Raw genomic sequence first — 21,986 nt, 5'->3', positions numbered from 1 at the left:
AATGCTGGCCTCGCCAGCGACGCCCACATCCCGTGAACGAATAAAAAAAAAAAAAATTGGTGGCTGTGCTCTCAGCTGCCTAGGCCCTAAGCCCTGGAATTCCCTTCCTAAACCTCTCTACATGTTTCCTTTAAGACAGTCCTTAAAACATGCCTCTGACCAAGCTTTTGGTCACCTTCCTAATACCTCCTTATGTGGCTCGGTTTCCAAATTTGTTTGATGATCGCTTCAATGAAGTGCCTTGGGACGTTTTTACTACGGTAAAGGTGCTATATAAATGCAAGTTGTTGTTGATGAAAGTCACCTATTTGACCAAGCTTTTGGTCAATTTTCCTTATAACTCCTTTGGCTTGGTGTTCGTATTTTCCTTAGGCCTCCGTGAAGCACCTTGGGACATTTTTCAATGTTAAAGGTGCTATACGAATTCAAGCTGTGGTTGTTGATTATTCTCCATGCCTCACGATAAAGGTAGTACCTCTTTAAAGAAGTTTGTCACTTCAAAAACACTGCCTGAATAAACCAGAGCTCCCCCAGCCACTCCCTCCAAGCTACGGTTACGAATTGAAGGAGCTCTCCACAATGCCTTGTGAAATGGATGCACAGATGGACTCCATAGTTCACAGATATCACTGTTCAGCAGCCCATCTGTCTGAGGCCATCAAATGTGATGATAACCCCACGTAGCAGTAATTAAAAATGTAGTAGCTTCGGTGGGTGCTGATTAGTTTCTTGTTAATAAAGATAGACTTTTGAAACAGACAAGCCACGTATTCCGCGCTTGGCTAGATTTCTTTTTAACACATTGTCCGTGCCCTCGGGAGAGCCTTTGTGAATGTGGTGCCATTGCAGCTTTGCATACGAGAAATGAAAATTGGATGTGTGGAAAAAGAAATCTATTTTTTTTAAATGAGTTTGATTTGCATTTCAGTAAATATCTGCATAATGCATTTATCAATTGCTGAGTAAACTGATAAATTTATAATGTACAAGTTTCAAGTAAAAAAAATATTTGCAGATTGTGTGAACTACAACAGATTCTGACATTAGTCAAAATAATGTTTCAGCTTTATATTGGAGTTAGAACAAAGCTTTTTTGTCAGAAGCTAAACAAAACTTCATCAACTTCTTTAACATTCTGTATTGATTTCTCTCCTAGTTCCAAGGATACTTTTCTCTTGCTTAGAAAAGTTAAGCATTTTGTGCTAATGCAGGTTCTTGGCTCCCTGATCGACAGGGGCTCGTTTCTCTGGATTATACAAACTATCCAGTCTCAACCCTGCCTCAAATGCTTAAATTAACTACAGAAACGATCGCATTACAATTCGAAGTAGACTCTTTCAGATTATTTAGTACAGTCTTGTTTGTTTTTTCTGCCAATCCTCCCCCCCGCTCTCCCCCACCTTCACTTCTCTCCTGAAGGTGTTTACCTCTTTCTGGGGTAGGGTCCCACAGGCAGTAGATCCAAGGCAATCCTCTCCTCATTTGAACTTCTTTTCGTGGCCTTGAATTGCTAAAATCAAATGGGTTATTGACTGAAGAGTGTGTGTGTGTATGTATGTGCGTGTGTATATATATTTTATATATATATATATATATATGGTTTCCTGATTGATTTAGTTGCTCAGTGAGTACGTCTAACTGGAATTATTGTACCATTGGATGAATGCAGCTAGGTTAATGAATGTTCTAAATTTACTGAATTGATTAAAGTGATCTGAGAGCACGTCTAGATTTGGAAGTCCATTCACTAATTAACTTTTAGACTTTTCTTTTTAAAAAAAACAATGATTTAATTTTGATCTTGCAGTAATAGCTCGGCACTCCAGCAAAATAAACGGAAAAGGAAAAAGAAAAACAAACGCCACTGGCAGAAAAATACATTTCACAATAATACTGCCCGTTTTTTAAAAAAAAACTAGCTGCAAGATTATTGGATGTAAATGTTTTTGCAGAAACCTGAAAATACTGTTTTGTGCATTTTAGGATTCTGAAGCTGATGACGTTTGAGAGAAGTCTTGTTTAATCCTGTCGCCATCCAAAGCCTTGCGAGGACGGGTATTGCACGGGTCAGCTCGATTGCTGGGATTCGCTCAACTTGGAACAACTGCAAGGTTTGCTTCAACAATTCCTGTGATTTTTTTTTGTTGTCTGTGAACCAGGTTCTTTCATATCTGGCAGTTTCATAAAATTTCCTGTAGCTTGCCTCGTGTGTGAACTAGGGGTTGCCAATTCACCAGGGTTGCCCCAGAGTCTCCGACAATTAAAGATTAATAAAATTAATCTCCAAGACACTGCTGCGAGCAAACACCTGGGAGAAAAATCATAGGGGCAGTTAAAATAAATTGTTTTCAAAAAAAGAATTTCTTTGAACACTTTTGTTTAATAGTTATAAAAATATGGGAACATGGGGAATAAAGGCTGTTGACTGATAGTCAAGAATCATTCAATTGGGTAATGAAGAGTCTATTAATTTTCTGATTGACGCAGGAAGACAGGGCACCATGAGGATGGACATGTGTTGCGATCAATGGCAGGAGTATGGGGTGGGGTGCTTGAAGGCGGGAGGTCATGTGATGAAACCTCCAGGAATATGTCCAACCAGAGTTGGCCACCCTAGTGTGAATTGAAACATCAAATTTAACAGTTATGGGGGACTGGATGGCGCAGTCTTCTGGCACTTGGGTTTGAATCCAGCCCCAGACCGACGGGATGAATGTCTCTTCTTTTTGTTGGCTGTGAGATTGTGCAGTGAAATGAGTTTGAGCAATCAGAACTAAATTCTTAGTGGACACAGCACAGGAGCTGAAAGATTGAGCCTAATTGTGGAAGATGAAGACATGATGTCAGGTTCTACCGGGCACCCAGCTCCACCTCACTACCACCACCTCTCTCGACCTCTCCACTGCCTCTTTGTCGTCAGTCTGCTTGTCCGACGTCCAGTCTTTGATGAGCTGCAATTTCCTCCAATTAAACATGATAGCCATTATCTTGGGCCCCCGCCACAACCTCCGTTCTCTTGCCTCCAATTCCAACCTTGTCTTAGGCTGAAACAAACTGTTCTCAGCCTTGGCGTCCTATTTGACCCTAAGCTGAGCTTCCGACCCCATATCCTCTCCATCACAAAGACTGCCTACTTCCACCTCCGTAAGATTGCCTGTCTCTGCCCCTGCCTCATCTTATCTGCTGCTGAAACCCCCATCTATGCTTTTGTTACAGCCAGACATGACTATCCAATGCTTTTCTGGCCGGCCTGTTAAGGTCATATTAATGTTAAACTTAAAGTCATCGAAAATGCTGCTGCCCATATCCTAACCTGCACCATCCTGTTCACCCATCACCCCCTGTGCTCGCTGACCTACACTGGCTCCTGGTCCACCAATGCAATGATTTTAAAATTCTCATCCTTGTGCTCAAATCCATTCATGGCCTCACCCCTCCCTATCTCTGTAACCCCCTCCAGCCCTCCGAGAGCTGTGTGTTCCTCCAACAATGGCCTGCTGTGCATCCACCACTGACTGGCTGTGCCTTCAGCTGTCTAGGCCCTAAACTCTGGAATTCTCTCCCTAAACCTCTCCACCTCTCTCCTCTCATTAAAACCTACCTCTTTGACCAAGCTTTTAGTCACCTGTCCTAATATCTCCTTCCTTGGCTTGGTGTCAAATTTTTGTTTGATTACGCTCCTGTGAATGCAAGTTGTTGTTGATGAAGGTATGGTGCAGATATATTAAATATTTTGCTTCGGGTTTTACAAGTGATGGTAGAGGTGAGAACATGATTGTATCAATGGAGGTTATGGAACAGCTGTTAGAAATAACTATAGAAAAAGAATAGTCTCTGGAAACATTAACAGATTCAAGGTGGATAAGGCATGCACCTTAGCTTATTGTAAGAAGTAGAAGACGGCATAGCAGACGCTCTGGCCACAAAATTTTCAATTCACATTAAATCCGCAGACTGGAAAGCACCCAGTGTTATACCCTCCTTCAAGAAGGATAAATTAGGTAATTAGAGACCAGTTAGCCTAACGTCGGATGTGGGCAAACCTTAGAATCCATAATTCAAGATAAAATGAATGAATCCTAGAATAGAATCATACAGCGCACGAGGAGGCCATTTGCCCCATCGTGCCTGTGCCGGCTCTTTGAAAGGGCTATCAAATTAGTCCCACTCCCCTGCTCTTTTCCACATAGCCCTGTAATTTTCTCCCCTTCAAGTATTTATCCAAATCCCTTTTGAAAGTTATTATTGAATCTGTTTCCACTGCCCTTTCAGGCAGTGCATTCCAGATCATAAGAGCTGGCTGTGTTTAAAAAAATAATTCTCCTCTCCCCTCCCCCCCCCCCCCCCCCCCCCCCCGTTCTTTTGCCAATTACCTTAAATCTGTATCCTTTAGAAATTTAGCCTTTAGAAGTGCATAGATTAATCAAGGATACAGAGTATGGATTTGTTAAATGCGAGTCGTGTTTGACTTTTTTTTTGAAGAAATGACTGGATATGTAATGGGAATGGAGTAGATGGCCACTTTCTGTGCTGTAAACAACTGGTTCTAAACATGTATACTGAGCTTCCATATTGGGTTTTACTGTTCAAATACTGTATTCATCTACTTGCTGTTGGATAAATATACGTTATAAATGCCTTGGATTTCACTTTGTGATCTTTTATGAGACTTGAAAGATCTGCAGTTGAAAGTGATGGCAGCTGTTACCACTCACAAGACAGAAACGACAGCTTCTGAATACAATCTAGTTCCAGTGAATTTCTGTGCTGGCCCTGTGTATTGATTTGAGGCTGCTGTGATATTCTGGCACATTCTGAACTGTTATTTCACATGATGGGTGATGTAATGACAAGTTGATGCATCGTGCAGGAAGTTGCAATTTGTCATGTGGTGTCATGCGATCATGAAAGTGGGAAGGGCCAATTCTGCAGCTCAGTTGGAAAAATGCAGTAGCTGTTTTTTTTTAATATATTGGAACTGTTTTAATTCGGGCTCCAGGAGTCCAGTATCTGAGAGTCAGTTCCAGGTGTTTACATAGATAGGATCCCAGTCGTTGTCCTCCAGACCAAACTTTTCGTGGGTCTATGATTCTACCACCTGGATAAGGAAACTGGATTTGGCCGGGGAAACGAGTGGCGCTGGCTCACAAGATGCTGGTCTTCTGGAATCTGAATTAAAACGTAGCTAATTTTCATCGCTCCACCATTGGCGGCCGTGCCTTCAGCTGCCTAGGCCCTAAGCTCTGGAATTCCCTCCCTAAACCTCTCTGTCTCTCTACCTCTCCTCCTTTAAGACCCCCATTAAAACCCACCTCTTTGACCAAGCTTTTGATCACCTGTCTTAATATCTCCTTATGTGGCTCGGAGTCAAATTTTGTTGGATAACGTTCCTGTGAAGCACTGAGTGGTGTTTTACTACGTTAAAGGCACTATATAAATGCAAGTTGTTGTTGTTGTTGTTGTTGTTGTTGTGATGTAAGCATAGCTAGTGTGTAACTGACCTGTAGGGGCCAGAAAGGTAGCAGGTTGGATCACCATTTTGTGTTGACTTTGCTAAATTCAGCTTAAGTGTCATCGTTGGCCTCCGTACCCCTGGCCTAGGAACAGTAGCAGGCTATTCAGCCCCTTGGGCTTGTTCCTCTATTTAATTAGATCATGGCTGATCGGAATCTTAACTCCATCTATCCACCTTGGCTCCGTATCCTGTGATACCGTTAACCAACATAAATCTATTGAGCTCAGCCTTGGAAATGTTTAATTGACCTAACCTCAATGGCCTTTGGAGGGAGAGAGTTCTAGTTTTCCACTACCTTTTGTGTGAAAAGTGCTTCATGACTTCACTCCTAAATGGCCTAGCTCTAATTTTAAGGTTATGCCCCCTTGTTCTGGATTCTCCCACCAGAGGAAATAGTTTCTCCGTATCTGCTCTATAGAATCCCTTTATCATTTTAAACACCTCGATTCGATCACCCGATAACCTTCTAAACTCGAGGAAACAGAAACCAAGTTTATGCAACCTGTCCTCATAATTTAGCCCTTTAATCCCTGATAGCATTCTGGTAAACCTGCGCTCTACCCTCTCCAAGGCTAATATATCTTTCCTCAGGTTAAGGAAGAAGAATATCAGCCTGATCAGCAGCCAGTGACATCTGCTAGAAAATGCACACCTGGATTTTGGGTGAGGACAGGGTTCGGGATAGACTGTCGATAAGCCTGCTAACACATGTGTTGGAGGCTTATGCATAAAGAAGGGCCATTTGGCTAAGGAGGTCCCTATGTTCGTGAGACCCTGCCTTCAGGAGAGGAAGGGCTTGGCATAGTAGGGATAGAATTCTTTTGGAGAGGCGGAGAGAAAAGATTAAAATATGCCAAAAGTACTGAAAAACACAGCAAGCCAGGCTTAGTCTGGGTACAGCCCCAATTTGTTTGAACTTGTTGGCCCAACAAGATTGCACATCAAGCAAAAAAAATGCATTGTTACTTCTTCCTGTTTTGTGCATTTAGTTGTCATAGACACAAGTATCAAATGGAGACTGAGGATGAGACTGCTATAAATGGTATTTGATACAGGATGGTTAGAGGTTCTGTCCTGGTCAATCTACCTCTACCCACCCAAATCTGTTATTTGGGTTGTGACAATACTCTCTTATCCTGTGCAAGATATCACTCTGGAATCACAAGTATTCGAAAATCCTTGGGCTGGTTGTGTAAAATAATGATGTTTATCGCATTCCTACCCTGCTTAGCACATCAAATTACTATTGAGACTTGTTATGCTTTTGGTATCGATAGTCCTGCTCTGTCTATGTTTAATGTGGTTTCTGGCACACTTTGTGCATCAAGGAGGAGATTCTAACAGAGAGATAATCACCCACAGTACTGTAAACCACACTCTCTCAAAGTTTGTTTCATAGTTTTGGTCAAACCAGTTGCTGGTTGATTCAGTTTCTTATGCGTTCTTGGTCCTGTTGGCTAAATATGATCAATTTTTGTGAATGATTAAGTCCGTGTAAAATGTAAGCAGATTTTGTTATCTTCTTGACCATCCTATACCTTCTGAGAACATTAAAAAAAATAATTGGACAAAGGAAAAGTTAACTGATGCTGCACAATGGCTTAAAGGCAAATGTTGCCTTAAATGAAGTACTTTGATATCCTTTTTATATCCCTGATCTTAGAGTGGAAGAGGATCAGTTATATGTGCGCATTCCTGTGTTGCTGAATCTGTCCTGTTTATACTGCGGGGCAACAAGTGGGAAACTCCTGCACCTGCACAGTTCCTGCAAAGTCACGTTTGTGCTTTGTCGGTCTTGTTGTGAGCCTTCCCTGATGTTGGGGGGGACAGATTTCATAAGAGGTCAGCGATGGTCAAAGCATGGGTGGGCTGATGGCTTAGCCTGTCTACAGCCAGGCCCCACAATGCTGGACCTGACCCATGTACCATTGACGTGCGCTGTTGACATTTACCACTAACTGGAACTTCCAATCGGAGGCGGGAAGTGAAAACTTTATCCGGTATATAGTACCTGCCTCTGATGGCAATAGCACCGGGACATTTATACTTCAGGGTTACTGCTGGTGGCGCTCTTACCTTTTAGGGGCAACCGAAAGGAAGAATTAATCTGAACTGCTTCCTTCAAAGATTCTGCAAGGGTTAAAAGCAACATTTTGGGGTTTACTGAGATTTTGACTTGGGTTTAAGTATGGAATCCTACAGCACAGAAGGAGGCCATTCAGCCCATCATACTGGGATTGGTATCTAGAACTGGCAACCAAACTGAACTGGATGTGTTATCCTTTGAGGTGTTTAGGTCAGGAGACCTGTTTTTGTAGGTCTCCCATGATAACTGTAGTTTGACCAGGAATATGATGAATACCTCTGTTTGGGGTGGGATTGGAGAAACATCCTCTTGGAGGCCTTGGGGAGAATACTTTTACTCCTCCCACCCAAATAACATTCTCTGCCATTGTAATTGCGATTAATGTAGGCAACTTATTTTGGTTGAGTTGGATCAATTTTCTCTCTCCGTTATTTTTTGTGAAGTTAGTTTCTCGGGAAGTGTCTTTGTATAGATTCAAGAAATAATAATTGGTTACCCTTTGCTGAAACTGGGTGTGTGCCCCTTCAATGTATAAATAATAATTAGTCTGGTTTCCAGCCCTTTAAAGGTTACCAGGTAATGGAGAGCTCTGGGATTATAGCTGATGCAAATTGGACTGTGTCTCCTGTGCTTATTAAGAGACACAAGACAACAAAATGCCAATTTTACGTGACCAGACCATTCAGTAAGAGTTATATCTATAATGCCATGAAGTTATAATTATTCATAATTTCCAAGCCTGAGTTGACTAGCCTTTTTACACACAGAAGTTCATGCTGCACTTACCTCGCAGATTGCTGATTGCGACTATTTCCTGACTGTCAGCCATGACTCAGTTGGGTAGCACTCTCACCTCTGAGTCAGAAGGTTGTGGGCTCAAGCCCCACCCCAGAGACTTGAGCACAAAATTCAGGCTGACACTCACAGAGCAGTACTGAGGGAGTGCTGCACTGTCGGAGGTGCCGTCTTTCAGCTGAGACGTTAAACTGAGGCCCCACCTGCCATTTCGGGTGGACGTAAATGATCCTACGGCCGCTATTTCGAAGAAGAGCATGGGAGTTTTCCCCGTGCCCTGGGCCGACATTTATCCCTCAACCAACATCACTAAAAACAGATTACCTGGTCATTATCACATTGCTTGCTGTTTGTGGGATCTTGCTGTGCGCAAAGTGGCTGCCACGTTTCCCTACATTACAACAGTGCCTACACTTCAAAAGTACTTCATTGGCTGTAAAGCACTTTGGGACGTCCTGAGGTCATGAAAGGCGCTATATAAATGCAAGTGCTTCTCTCTTTCTGTGTTAGTCTGGGGCTGTGTTCGTTCTGTAGCTACCTTTCTGAGACTTCAGAATCGATTCCAGCCTGGCAGTACCTTTTTAATACTGCGTGGTTCTGAATCAAACTCTCAATACTAAGAGAGAGCTCTATTCGTGAGCACTTATCTGCATGCACGGGGCTCCTGTCCAATTAAATGTTTCGAGAGTGCAAGCAGGAGCGTTCGCTCAAAAATATTTGAAATAATTCTTATGCAAGTTTCTCAAATACCTAGGGGTTCAAAGGATGCCCTCAGCACATCTTAAACTACGTTTGACACTGCGCTGGAGATGTACTGCATGTTGTGCTACACCAAAACTGGTTCTAAAGTTGTAAGCAGTGTTATCAGTCACTCTCCTTGAAATTGTGCTGGCAATAACTGTTAATTGGCATCAACTGTTACAAGAAGGCTCTGTAAATATTTCTCTATTAACAGGTCTGAATGCAGGGCTCTTCACACGGATGGGGACTAGATACTGAGGCTTTGATTGCTTTATTAAAATCACAGTGCACATTGAGGCACAAAACTCTTCTGTCAGAGGCAAATTACCACGGATGCTGGAAGTCTGAAATAAAAACAGAAAATGCTGGAAATACTCAGCAAGTCAGGCAGCATCTGTGGAGGAAGAAACAGAGTTAACGTTTCAGCTCGATGACCCTTCGTCAGAACCCTTCTTCTGTGTCAGGCTGTGTAAGTCGGGAGCCATCAATTGGATCCGACCACTGGCAACTGGATGTCTCTGAACACAATGCACCAATTGTGCAATATCTATGATGCAAGATCAGACTGTAGCCGCCCACAGCTATGTGACCTGTTTCTGAAATGGTAATAGATAAGAAATGGCTTATGGCAGCGAACGGGGAGTGGTTCACCTGTCAAGGTAACTCTCAAGCTTGAGAGCTGCTGGAAGTATTTCTTTAATTTAAACTTTTGACTTTTTCGAAAGAATGTAGGGTCAAAAGACAAACACATCAGATTAGGTGCCTAGCACACTGGGCACCGGATGCTACATGCAAAGTTCTTCAAAAATTAAATAGAACATTTAACAGCGGGACATTATTGGTTGTTTTGCTGATTAGTAGAACTCAGTACTGTACCTGTCATCGAGTACTCGCAAAGTGACTGTGAGGCGGACAAAAAGCAGAGATTATACCAGAGTTGACGGTGCAACCTTACTCTACTTGTGTTCAGCATTCCAGTGTACAACATCTGCATAGTTTGCAAATCTGGCGGCATCTTTCTCTGTACTTTTGCCCCTCCTGGTGCTGGTTCTGTTTAGTTATAAAACGTTCAGCTACTTAAACAATTTGTAAAATGATGCCTTGGATGTATATTAAAAATTTCAGTGTGTCACTTTTTAATTCTTGAACACTGATCCAGGTCAGAGTTTTAAAAAAAAAAAAAAATTTTCTTTCTCCCAGTTTTAGTTCTCTCCTATTAACTTCTCCTTGAGCCTAACTCCTTCCTTTCAGCATTCTCTTGACGAGAGGGAGTGCAGGTGAGCTGCCTTCTTACCTGTAAAAAGAAAGAATGACTTGCATTTATACAGTGCCTTTCACGACCTCAGGATGTCCCAAAGCACTTTACAGCCAGTGTAGTACTTTTGAAGTTGTAATGTAGGAGAAAAGCAGCGAGAAAGGGGAGGGAAAGAGAGGGAGAGGAAGTCAAGAAAAGTGGGGAGAATGCTTTAAAACTATGAGTTGTTAAGAATCCCCCTGATGAAAGGATCAGTGAATAAACTGCTTGGGGTAGGACTGAGCCCACACATACCAGGAAACATTCCTGGATTTAATTGCAGGTTTGTGCTGAGTTAGCTGATCTCCGCTGGGCAGCTGTGGGGTGCATCCACTCGATCTCAACACTCCAACGCTGGGGAGTGGAAACATCACCTGTTTCTGATGAACCTTATTGGGAAGTGCATTTTAATGTTGGATAAGTCTAGAATTGGGCTTGCCTGTGATATTGTAGCCATCTGACACTTTCTTTTTCCCCCTCCCACCCCCCCCCCCCCCCCCAAAAAAAAATTTCAGAGCGTCCCCGAGCTGCGCTCCATACAGTGGTGACTGTCTGCAGGTGACGTCACCGAGCAGGGGTGGGGAGCGAGCACACTGCAGCAGGAAATTTAAATCGCAAGTCTCCCTGGCTGCTGGAGGTAGCATTCCGGAGAGGTATCCCCCGATTCCAGGAAACTCCCGGTCATCCCCCCGGGAGCCCTACTCCCAACAATACTTTGGTAAGTGAAAAATAATTCAGAAAATTATCTGAAAATGGTAATCTTCAGTTGAGTTTCCCAGCACTGCACAAAAGTATGAAGTAATTCCAGTTACCAACCATCACTAGGGTTATAAATGTTAATTTAGATAACTAGCCAAGCATTGAAATGATTCACTTTATTGAGTCATAAAATATGGTTACTATAACAACTGTTTGCTGAAGCACTGATTAAAAGGCCTTATTAGAATGATTCTAGATAATTGAGAGACTTTATCATATCCTTCTTGAAGGGAGTATGATGGTTCATTTATTTTTAATGTACTCTAGAAATGTTGTTGCCTGATGTGTTCATATTACAAAACTGCTTCAAGCACAGAATTCCTGTAATCTCTCTTTCTCCACCCCCACCCCCCACCCCCCCCCTTCCCCAAAACTGCTGAGGCTGTGGGCCAATGGAAATTTCAAAACTGAGATTGATAGATTTTTGTTAGGCAAAGGGTATTAAGGGTCACAGAACAAAGGCGGGTGGATGGAGTTAAGATACAGATCAGCCATGATCTCATTAAATGGCGGAACATTGTCGAGAGGCTGAATGGCCTACTCCTGCTCCTATGTAATATCCTGGAGCTGCCCTTGTTTAGTGGAGCAAATTCTATATCGTCAGCAGCAATGAACAGACAATTGTGTGGTACAATAGCTTACACTCGTACAATTGTTTGTAAGTTAGGACTTTCATTTCTGCCTACTGTACCTTCTATGATCGCTAGGGAAGGTTGAAGGCCAAGCAAGGAAGTTATGCTAAACCTTCAATCACTGGTGAGGCCTCAGCTGGAGTATTGTGTCCAATTCTGGGCACCACACTTTAGGAAGGATGTCAAGGCCTTGGAGAGGGTGTGGAAGAGACTTACTGGAATGGTACCTGGGATGAGGGAATTCAGTTATGTGGAGAGACTGGAGAAGCTGGGGTGGTTGTTTTTAGAGCAGAGAAGGTTAAGAGGAGATTTAATAAAGGTGTTCCAAATTTTGAGGGGTTTTGATAGAGTAAATAAGGAGAAACTGTACCCAGTGGCAGGAGGGTCGGTAACCAGAAGAAAACAGATTTAAGATAATTGGCAAAAAATCCAGGAGGTAGATGAGAAACTTCTTTTTTACGCAGTGAGTTGTTGTGATCTGCAATGCACGGCCTGAAAGGGTGGTGGAAGCAGATTTTATGACTCAATAAAGTGAATTATTTCAATGCTTGGCTAGTTATCTAAATTAACATTTCTAACCCTAGTGATGATTGGTAACTGGAATTACTTCATACTTTCGTGCAGTGCTGGGAAACTCAACTGAAGATTACCATTTTCAGATAATTTTCTGAATTATTTTTCACTTACCAAAGTATTGTTGGGAGTAGGGCTCCCGGGATGACCGGGAGTTTCCCGGAATTGGGGGATACCTCTCCGGAATGCTACCTCCAGCAGCCAGGGAGACTTGCGATTTAAATTTCCTGCTGCAGTGCGTTCGCTCCCCACCCCCCCATCCCTGCTCGGTGACGTCACCCGCAGAGGAGGGGAGTGGGACTAATTAGATAGCTCTTTCAAAGAGCCGGCATGGGCCGAATGGCCTCCTTCTGTGCTGTAGGATTCTATGATTGGCCCTGACCAGTAATATGAAAACTGTATTGCTTTGGCCTGAATAGGCAACATGAGTGCTCAGTGAAGCACCAAGGGAAACAATTTCTTCTGGTGGGTCTTGGTGGACACGGAGGCAGTACATTAATGACACCTTGTTTACAACACTGCCCCTGAAGTGGGTATCAGTAGCAGTGCTGTAAGTTAAATACAGAGTGGCCAACTGGTATTCCTGGCGGTTTCATCACATGACCTCCTGCCCTCAACTGCCCCGCCCCCGCCATTGGTCACCCAACACGTCCATCCTCACAGCGACCCTGCCTTCCTACGGCAGTTTGAAAGCCAATTGGATGGTTCCTGACAGTCAGTCAAAGCAACCTTTTTTCTCCCATCTCCGACATTTTCATAAAAAAAACACGAAAGTCTTGAAAGGAAATGGGGGGAGAAAAAGCACTTTTTTTTAATAACCTCAATGATTTTTCTCACAGGTGTTGCTCCCAGCAGTGTCCTGGAGATTAATCTACAATTCCTGGAGACTCCTGGACATTCCTATGCAGTTAGGGAGTGTTCTTCTGAGGTTGGGGTTTCACGACTATTATTGAGGTAGATCAGATGGAGTTTTACTTTGCCATCTGGCCTGTGTTATACCTGACCTGGGAGTGATTGATGCTTTTATTTTAAAGAGGCAGTGCAAGTGCCACTAATGTTTTAAAAAAGTACTGCAGTCAGAAAGGGGAAGGGGGAAGAATTATTAACTACTTAGCTGGTATTTGGCTGGGTTAGGAACTCAGAATTTCTTCAAGAAACCAATATTGCCGACAACTATTTGAAATCTCTTTTATGTGGTTTATTTTTTTTAATTGCTTAATAAAGAGCTGTGTCATCTGATTAAAAGTGACCTGTCATAAACACTTAAAGTTATACTAAGGCTGTACAGAGCTCTGGTTAGATCCCATCTGGAGACTGCGTTCAGTTCCGAGCTCCGCACCTCAGGAAGGTTATATTGGCCACGGAGGGGATGCAGTGCAGATTCACCAGAATGATACTGGGGCTAAAAGGGTTAAATTATGAGGACAGGTTGCATAGACTAGGCTTGTAGTCCCTTGAATATAGAAGATTAAAGGGTGATCTAATTGAGGTGTTTAAGATGATTAAAGAAGTTGATGGGGTAGATAGGGAGAAACTATTTCCTCTGATGGGGGAGTCCAGAATAATCAAATTAGAGCTGGGCCGTTGAGGGCTGATGTCAGGAAGCACTTCTTCACACAAAGGGTAGTGGAATTCTGGAACTCTCTCCCCCAAAAAGCTGTTGAGGCTGGGGGTCAATTGAAATTTTTGTTAGGCAAGGGTATTAATGGTTACGGAACCAAGGAGGGTAGACAGAGTTAAGATACAGATCAGCCATGATCTCATTGAATGGCGGAACAAGCTTGAGGGGCTGAATGCCCTCCTCCTGTTCCTATGTTGCTATAATACTTTGGCTGGAGATAAATGTTTATTTCAAAGCCGCAAAGTAATCGAAAGGGAGGGGAGCAGTCATGTTGGGTGCAGAGCTTCAGTTTCAACGTATTTTCATTATCTGCAACCTAAATCTGTGATTACTGGTTTTGGTACATAGTTACGCTGTTATTGCCAAGCCTGAACTCATCCTACTGAACAAAGATTTAAATTTGAGATCAATGTGCAAGGAGGGTAAAACTCTGAACTACAGAAAATCAAAACCATCCGTTTTGGGTTCTGCAAACTATTTTCGGAGTTTAAACTGGTTTGGTTGCTTAACTTCGTGCAGAGCCATCCCTCCCCCCTCACCCTGCCCGCTCAGTAGCCCAGTATTGCACCATGTGATGTTGATACTGAATGCGAGCTTAAATGTAAACTTTAGTAAAAAATGTTGCTGTAAACTTCAATTGAAAGCTGTCAAGAAGTTCAGTATACTGTGTGGAGAATAGATAGTTTGGTAACCAAACTGTGGTAATGGACAATCCATCTCCCAATGCTTTTTTAAAATTCATTCTTGGCGTATGGGCATCATTAGCAAGGCCGGCATTTATTGCCCATCCCTAGTTGCCCCTTGAGAAGGTGGTGGTGAGCCGCCGCCTTGAACCACTGCAGTCCGTGTAGTGAAGGTGCTCCCTCACTGCTGTTAGGTAGGGAGTTCCAGGATTGCGACCCAGCGACGATGAAGGAACGGCCGATATATGTCCGAGTCCAGATGGTGAGAGATTTGGAGGGAATGTGCAGGTGGTGGTGTTCCCAGGCACCTGCTGCTTTTGTCCTTCTAGGTGGTGGAGGTCGCGGGTTTGGGAGGTGCTGCCAAAGCAGCCGTGGCGAGATGCTGCAGTGCATCCCATGGATGGTACACACTGCAGCCACAATGCGTCGCTGGTGGAGGAAGTGGATGTTTAAGGTGATGGAGGGGCTGCCGATCAAGTGGACTGCTTTGTCTTGGATGGTATCGAGCTTCTTGAGTGTTGTTGCAGCTGCAACAGGTACGAGGTACTTGCTACCTGTATGGATGAGAACAAGGACTGCAGGAAGGATGGGCAAACTGCCCACGGCACCGTGGTACAGAGGGCCATTCAAGTGGGGGGAGCGGAAAGGAATGTGGTAGCAGTAGGGGATAGTGTAGTTGGGGGGATAGAAACTGTTTTCTGCAGCCGCGAGCGGGAGTCCCGAAGGCTGTGTTGCCTGCCCAGTGCCAGGGTTAAGGACATCTCCTCATGGCTGGCAAAGAACTTGGAGCGCGAAGGGGAGGATCCAGTTGTCGTGGTCCACTTAGGAACCAACGACATAGGTAGAACTAAGAATGAGGCTCTGCTGAGGGAGTTTGAGGAGCTAGGGTCTAAATTAATAAGCAGAACCTCAAAGGTAATAATCTCTGGATCTGAGACCTGAGCCATGTGCAAATTGGCATAGGGACAAACAGGTCAGAGAGTTAAATGCATGGCTCAAAGAGTGGTGTGGGAGGAAGGGGTTTCGATTCATGGGGCAATGGCAGCAGTACTGGGGAAAGAGGGAAATGTTCCATTGGGATGGGATCCACTTAAACCGGGCTGGGACCAGCGTCCTGGCAAATTGAATAATTGGGGCTGTAGATAAGGCTTTAAACTAAAAAAGTGGGGGGGGAGGGGTCAGGTGAGGGGAAATTTAGAAATCTAAAGAGAAAAGACAAGGCAATAGAGCAGTGTAGCGATTTGGGTAAAGATAAGCAGAGTGTGACAGGAAGGGACAGAGAGTTTAACAGAAATAGTGCATCAATGTATAAGGTCAAAGCAGGGAATAATGGTAAAAAGTTAAAATTAAAGGCTCTTTATCTGAATGCACAAAGCATGCGTAACAAGATATAGTGGCACAAATAGAGATAAATGGGTTTGACCTAATAGCCATTACAGAGATGAGGTTGCAAGGTGACCAAGGTTGTGAACTAAATATTCCAGGGTACATGACGTTTCGAAAAGACAGGCAGAATGAAAAGGAGGGGGTAGCTCTGATAATAAAGGATGATATAAGGACAGTGGTGAGACAGGATCTTGGTCGGAAGATCAGGAAGTAGAATCAGTATGGGTGGAGATAAGAAATAACAAGGGGCAGAAAACATTGGTGGGAATAGTTTATTGGCCCCCTAACAGTAGTTTTACCATTGGACAGAGAATTAAATCAAAAAATAATAGGAGCTTGTGACAAAGGTAATGCAATAATCGTGGGAGACTTTAATCTTCATATAGACTGGGCAAATCAAATTGGCAAAGGTAGTCTGGAGGATGAGTTCATGGAATGCATTCGAGACAGTTTCCTAGAACAATATGTCATGGAACCAACCAGGGAACAGGCTATTTTAGATCTTGTATTGTGTAATGAGACAGGGTTAATTAGTAATCTCGTAGTAAAGGATCCTCTGGAGAAGAGCGATCATAATATGGTAAAATTTCACCTTGCGCTTGAGAGTGACATACTTGAGTCTGAAACTAGAGTCTTAAACTTAAATAAAGCCAATTACATAGGTATGAGGGGCGAGTTAGCTAAGGTAGATTGGGAAATTAGATTAAAAGATATGACGGTAGATAAGCCATGGCAAACATTTAAAGAAATATTTCAAAATTCTCAATGAATACACATTCCATTGAGAAATAAAAACTCCACAGGAAAAGTGATCTATCCGTGGTTAACTAAATTAGTTAAGGATAGTATTAGATTAAAAGAAGAGGCTTAAAATGTTGCAAAGAATAGTAGTAAGCCTGAGGATTGGGAGAGTTTTATAAACCAGCAAAGGATGACCAAAAAATTGATGATAAGGGAGAAAATAGAATATGAGAGTAAACTAGCAAGAAATATAAAATCAGATAATAAGAGCTTTTACAAGTATGTAAAAAGGAAGAGAGTAGCAAAAGTAAATGTGATCCCTTCGAGGCTGAGACAGGAGAAATTATAATGAGGAATAAGGAAATGGCAGAGACATTAAACAAATATTTTGTATATGTATTGACAGAAGAAGTCACAAAAAGCATACCAAAAACAGTGGGGAACCAAGGGGCTAATGAGAGTGAGGAACTTAAAGTAATTAATATCAGTAGAAAAAAAGTACTAGAGAAACTAATGGGACTAAAAGCCGACAAATCCTCTGTTCCAAAAGAGGTGGCTGCAGAGATGTGGGTGCATTGGTTGTGATCTTCCAAAATTCCCTAGATTCTAGAATGGTCCCAGCAGATTGGAAGGTTGTAAATGTAACACCGCTATTCAAGAAAGGTGGGAGAGAGAAAACAGGAAACTACAGGCCAGTTAGCCTGACATCAGTCGTCAGGAAAATGCTGGAATCCATTATTAAGGAAGTGGTAACAGAGCACTTAGAAAATCATAATATGATTAGGCAGAGTCAGCATGGTTTCATGAAAGGGAAATCGTATTTAACATATTTATTAGAGTTCTTTGAGGATGTAACTAGCAGGGTAGATAAAGGGGAACCAATGGATGTAGTATATTTGGATTTCCAAAAGGCATTCGATAAGGTGCCACATGAAAGGTTGTTATGCAAGATAAGGACTCATGGGGTTGGGGGTAATATATTAGCGTGGATTGAGGATTGGATAACGGACAGAAAACAGAGAGTAGGAATAAACGGGTCATTCTCAGGTTGGCAGGCTGTAACTAGTGGGGTACCACAAGGGTCGGTGCTTGGGCCTCAGCTATTTACAATCTATATTAATGACTTAGATGAAGGGACAAAGTGTAATGTATCCAGGTTTGTTGATGATACAAAGCTAGGTGGAAAAGTAAGCTGTGAGGAGGACACAAGGAGTCTGTAAAGGGATATAGACAGGTTAAGTGAGTGGGCAAGAAGGTGGCAGATGGAGTATAATGTGGAGAAATGTGAGGTTATTCACTTTGGTAGTAAGAATAGAAAAACAGAATATTTTTTAAATATTGAGAAACTATTAAATGTTGGTGTTCAGAGAGATTTGGGTGTCCTGGTATAAGAAACACAAAAAGTTAGTATGCAGGTACAGCAGGCAATTAGGAAGGCAAATGGCATGTTTAAAGAAAGATTTAACGTGATACAGAATCGGTTTATACCCCTGAGGGGCAAGAACTCTACTTGCCAAAAAAAACAGCCATGGACAACTAAAGAGGTACGGGACAGTATAAGATATAAGGAAAGGGCATACAAAAAGGCAGAAAATGGCACAGATCCTGGCGAATGGGAAAGATACAAAGATCAACAAAGGGTCACAAAACAGATAGTAAGAGCTACAAAAAGCAAGTATGAAAAGAAACTTGCAAGGGATATCAAAACCAATACGAAGAACTTTTATAGTTATATTAGGAAAAAGAGGGTGGTCAGGAGCAGTGTTGGCCCCTTAAAAACTGAAAGTGGGGATATTGTCATTGACAATGGGGAAATGGTGGACATGTTGAACGATTAGTAGTGGACAGGGGAATGTCAATGGATGTTATTTATATGGACTTCCAGAAAACATTTGATAAGGTCCCACATAAGAGACTGTTAGCTAAGATAGAAGCCCATGGAATCGAGGGGAAAGTACGGACTTGGTTAGGAAGTTGGCTGAGTGAAAGGCGACAGAGAGTAGGGATAATAGGTAGGTACTCACATTGGCAGGATGTGACAAGTGGAGTCCCACAGGGATCTGTCTTGAGGCCTCAATTATTCATAATATTTATTAACGACTTAGATGAAGGCATAGAAAGTCTCATATCTAAGTTTGCCGATGACAAAGATTGGTGGCATTGTAAGCAGTGGAGATGAAAACATAAAATTACAAAGCGATATTGATAGATTCGGTGAATGGGCAAAACTGTGGCAAATGGAATTCAGTGTAGACAAATGTGAGGTCATCCACTTTGGATCAAAAAAGGATAGAACAGGGTACTTTCTAAATGGTTAGAAGTTAAAAACAGTGGATGTCCAAAGGGACTTAGGGGTTCAGGTACATCGATCATTGAAGTGTCATGAACAGGTGCAGAAAATAATCAATAAGGCTAATGGAATGCTGGCCTTTATATCTAGAGGACTAGAGTACAAGGGGGCAGAAGTTATGCTGCAGCTATACAAAACCCTGGTTAGACCGCACCTGGAGTACTGTGAGCAGTTCTGGGCACCGCACCTTCGGAAGGACATATTGGCCTTGGAGGGAGTGCAGCCTAGGTTTACTAGAATGATACCCGGACTTCAAGGGTTAAGTTACAAGGAGAGATTACACAAATTGGGGTTGTATTCTCTGGAGTTTCAAAGGTTAAGGGGTGATCTGATCGAAGTTTATAAGATATTAAGGGGAACGGATAGGGTGGATAGAGAGAAACTATTTCCGCTGGTTGGGGATTCTAGGAGTAGGGGGCACAGTCTAAAAATTAGAGCCAGATCTTTCAGGAGTGAGATTAGAAAACATTTCTACACACAAAGGGTGGTAGAAGTTTGGAACTCTCTTCCGCAAACGGTAATTGATACTAGCTCAATTGTTAAATTTAAATCTGAGATAGATAGCTTTTTGGCAATCAAAGGTATTAAGGGATATGGAGTTAGATCACAGATCAGCCATTATCTTAACAAATGGCGGAGCAGGCACGAGGGGCTGAATGACCTACTCCTGTTCTATGTTCCTATGTTTATTGCAAGGGGATTGGAGTACAAGATTAAGGAAGCCTTACTGCAATTGTACAGGGCTTTGGTGAGACCTCACCTGGAGTACTGTGCACAGTTTTCGTCTCCTTATCTAAGGAAGGATATACTTGCCTTTGAGGCGGTGCAACGGAGGTTCACTGGATTGATTCCTGGAATGAGAGGGTTGTCCTGTGATGAGAGATTGAGTAGAATGGGCCTATATTCTCTAGCGTTTAGAAGAATGAGAGATGATCTCATTGAAACATATAAGATTCTGAGGGGGCTTGAAAGGGCTGGAGAGTCTAGAGCTAGGGGGCATAGTCGCAGGATAAGGGCTGAGATTTCGGACTGAGATGAGGAGGAATTTCTTCACGCAGACGGTTGTGAATCTTTGGAATTCTCTACCCCACAGGGCTGTGGATGTTCAGTCGTTGAGTATATTCAAGACTGAGATCGATAGATTTTTGGACTCTAGGAGAATCAAGGGATATGGGGATCGGGCGGGAAAGTGGAGTTGAGGTCGAAGATCAGTCATGATCTTATTGAATGGTGGAGCAGGCTCAAGGAGCGTTATGGCCTACTCCTGCTCCTTCTCCTATTTCCTATGTTCTTATATTTCTTATGTTCTTAACCCATACAAGCAAGTGGATATTCAGTCCCTCATAAACACGGGCATTGCGACTGTTTTTGCAAAATATTGGCCTTTAGTCACTAATATCTGGTTGGGCCAAACAAAAATCAGTGTTTAGCTTCTATTTTCCTGTAATTTCTGTTTTGAAACACTGTGACTGAATTTGAATACATTGGGCCTGAGACCGCATGGACCAACACCCTTCTGACCTCACCGATGTACACGGGGTCAGGGGGAGGTCATCCAATTTATGAACGTACGAAAAAAATGACAGAAGGAAAAAGACTAGCTGGTCCAATGAGCCTGTCCAACACAGTCATGGTGTATGTTCCAAGCACCACGACCCGCATTCCTCCCCACCCTGGGAGAGGCAAACAAACAACACATTCAATAAAAGCCGTAGGCTAAATTAGAGAAAAAAGCTCTGGGAAATCCCTCTCCAACCCTCTTTTTCTCATTTCCCCCCCTCCCCCCACCCCACCTTTACAAAGATGATCGATATGGGAGACTGTGGCACAAGGGGCAGATCTTGGGGCACCTGCCTGCCAGAAATGCAGCCTTGGTGCCCAGGATTCTGGGATTCTCACCCTGAAATGTGCCTACGGGGGCTGCAAGTAACAAATGATAACTGGTCCTTTTTCAAGGGTCCAGACCGGATCCTTGGCGTGGGCCCACAACCGCCGTGAAGAGACTGGTATATCTCTTTTTTTTTTCTTTTTTTTGTGTCACACTGGCCTCCAATAAACAGCTGTTCTCTGACTGAAGCCTTGATTGTTCTTTTTTTTAGCTTTGAGGTCACTTTGTGGCCTCCACCCCACCCCAAACAAGGCTACTGATGTGGAGGCAGTGGGGCAGAGTACTCCCAACAGCCCTGGACTCCCAGCGACCTCCATGTTTAAAGTAATAGGGAAGTAAGAAAAAGAGTCGCTGCTTAGTACAGTATATTGTTGGTAAACTGACAAAAGACAGCAGTTGGAAGTGTACACACGCCTTACATAGAATGTACAGCACAGAAACAGGCTATTCAGCCCAACAGGTCCACGCTGGAGTTTATACTCCACACGAGCCTCCTCCCACCCTCCTTCATCTAACCCTTCCAGCATATCCTTTTATTCTTTTTCTCCCTCGTGTGTATCTGGCTCCCGAGCCTTGTGGGTGTCTGGACAGTTACTCTCTCCTCTCCATCTCATTCATCCCCTGGGTGTGGTAAAACTGGTAGAACAATTTCCACTTGGTTTAGTGGTCATGGTGAGTCTGCATTTCCTGTGGTATCATGCTGAAACACGGAACCCTGGAATATAGCAAACTTAATAAGTTAAAACTAAAATAGACCCCAACGTGCAGAGGCTTGTCTACTTGTTTATTTATTATGTTGGTCTGTTGTGTGTAGAATGCGGCAGCGTGTTGTGCAATTCTGATTGAATCATCTTCTTGTTTTGATTTATTTGGTTTGATAGTTTTGAAGGTGGAGGTGTTCAAAAAGCAGCACCTGTATTTT

At 43.0% G+C, this 21,986-nt stretch overlaps 1 protein-coding gene across 1 annotated transcript in view; it reads left to right on the top strand.

Moving 5' to 3' along the window:
* The window catches only part of LOC137321228 (coronin-2B-like), a 134,836-nt gene that overhangs the window by 46,345 nt on the left and 66,505 nt on the right, over positions 1-21,986 (top strand). The window contains exon 2 of the mRNA XM_067983545.1: positions 1,984-2,111. The gene's annotated coding sequence lies outside the window, so the exon portion shown is untranslated. The remainder of the gene's footprint in view (positions 1-1,983; positions 2,112-21,986) is intronic.

The sequence above is a fragment of the Heptranchias perlo genome, chromosome 4 (genome assembly GCF_035084215.1).
Source record: "Heptranchias perlo isolate sHepPer1 chromosome 4, sHepPer1.hap1, whole genome shotgun sequence".
Taxonomy (NCBI): domain Eukaryota; kingdom Metazoa; phylum Chordata; class Chondrichthyes; order Hexanchiformes; family Hexanchidae; genus Heptranchias; species Heptranchias perlo.
This window is presented reverse-complemented; position numbering and strand designations above follow the sequence as displayed.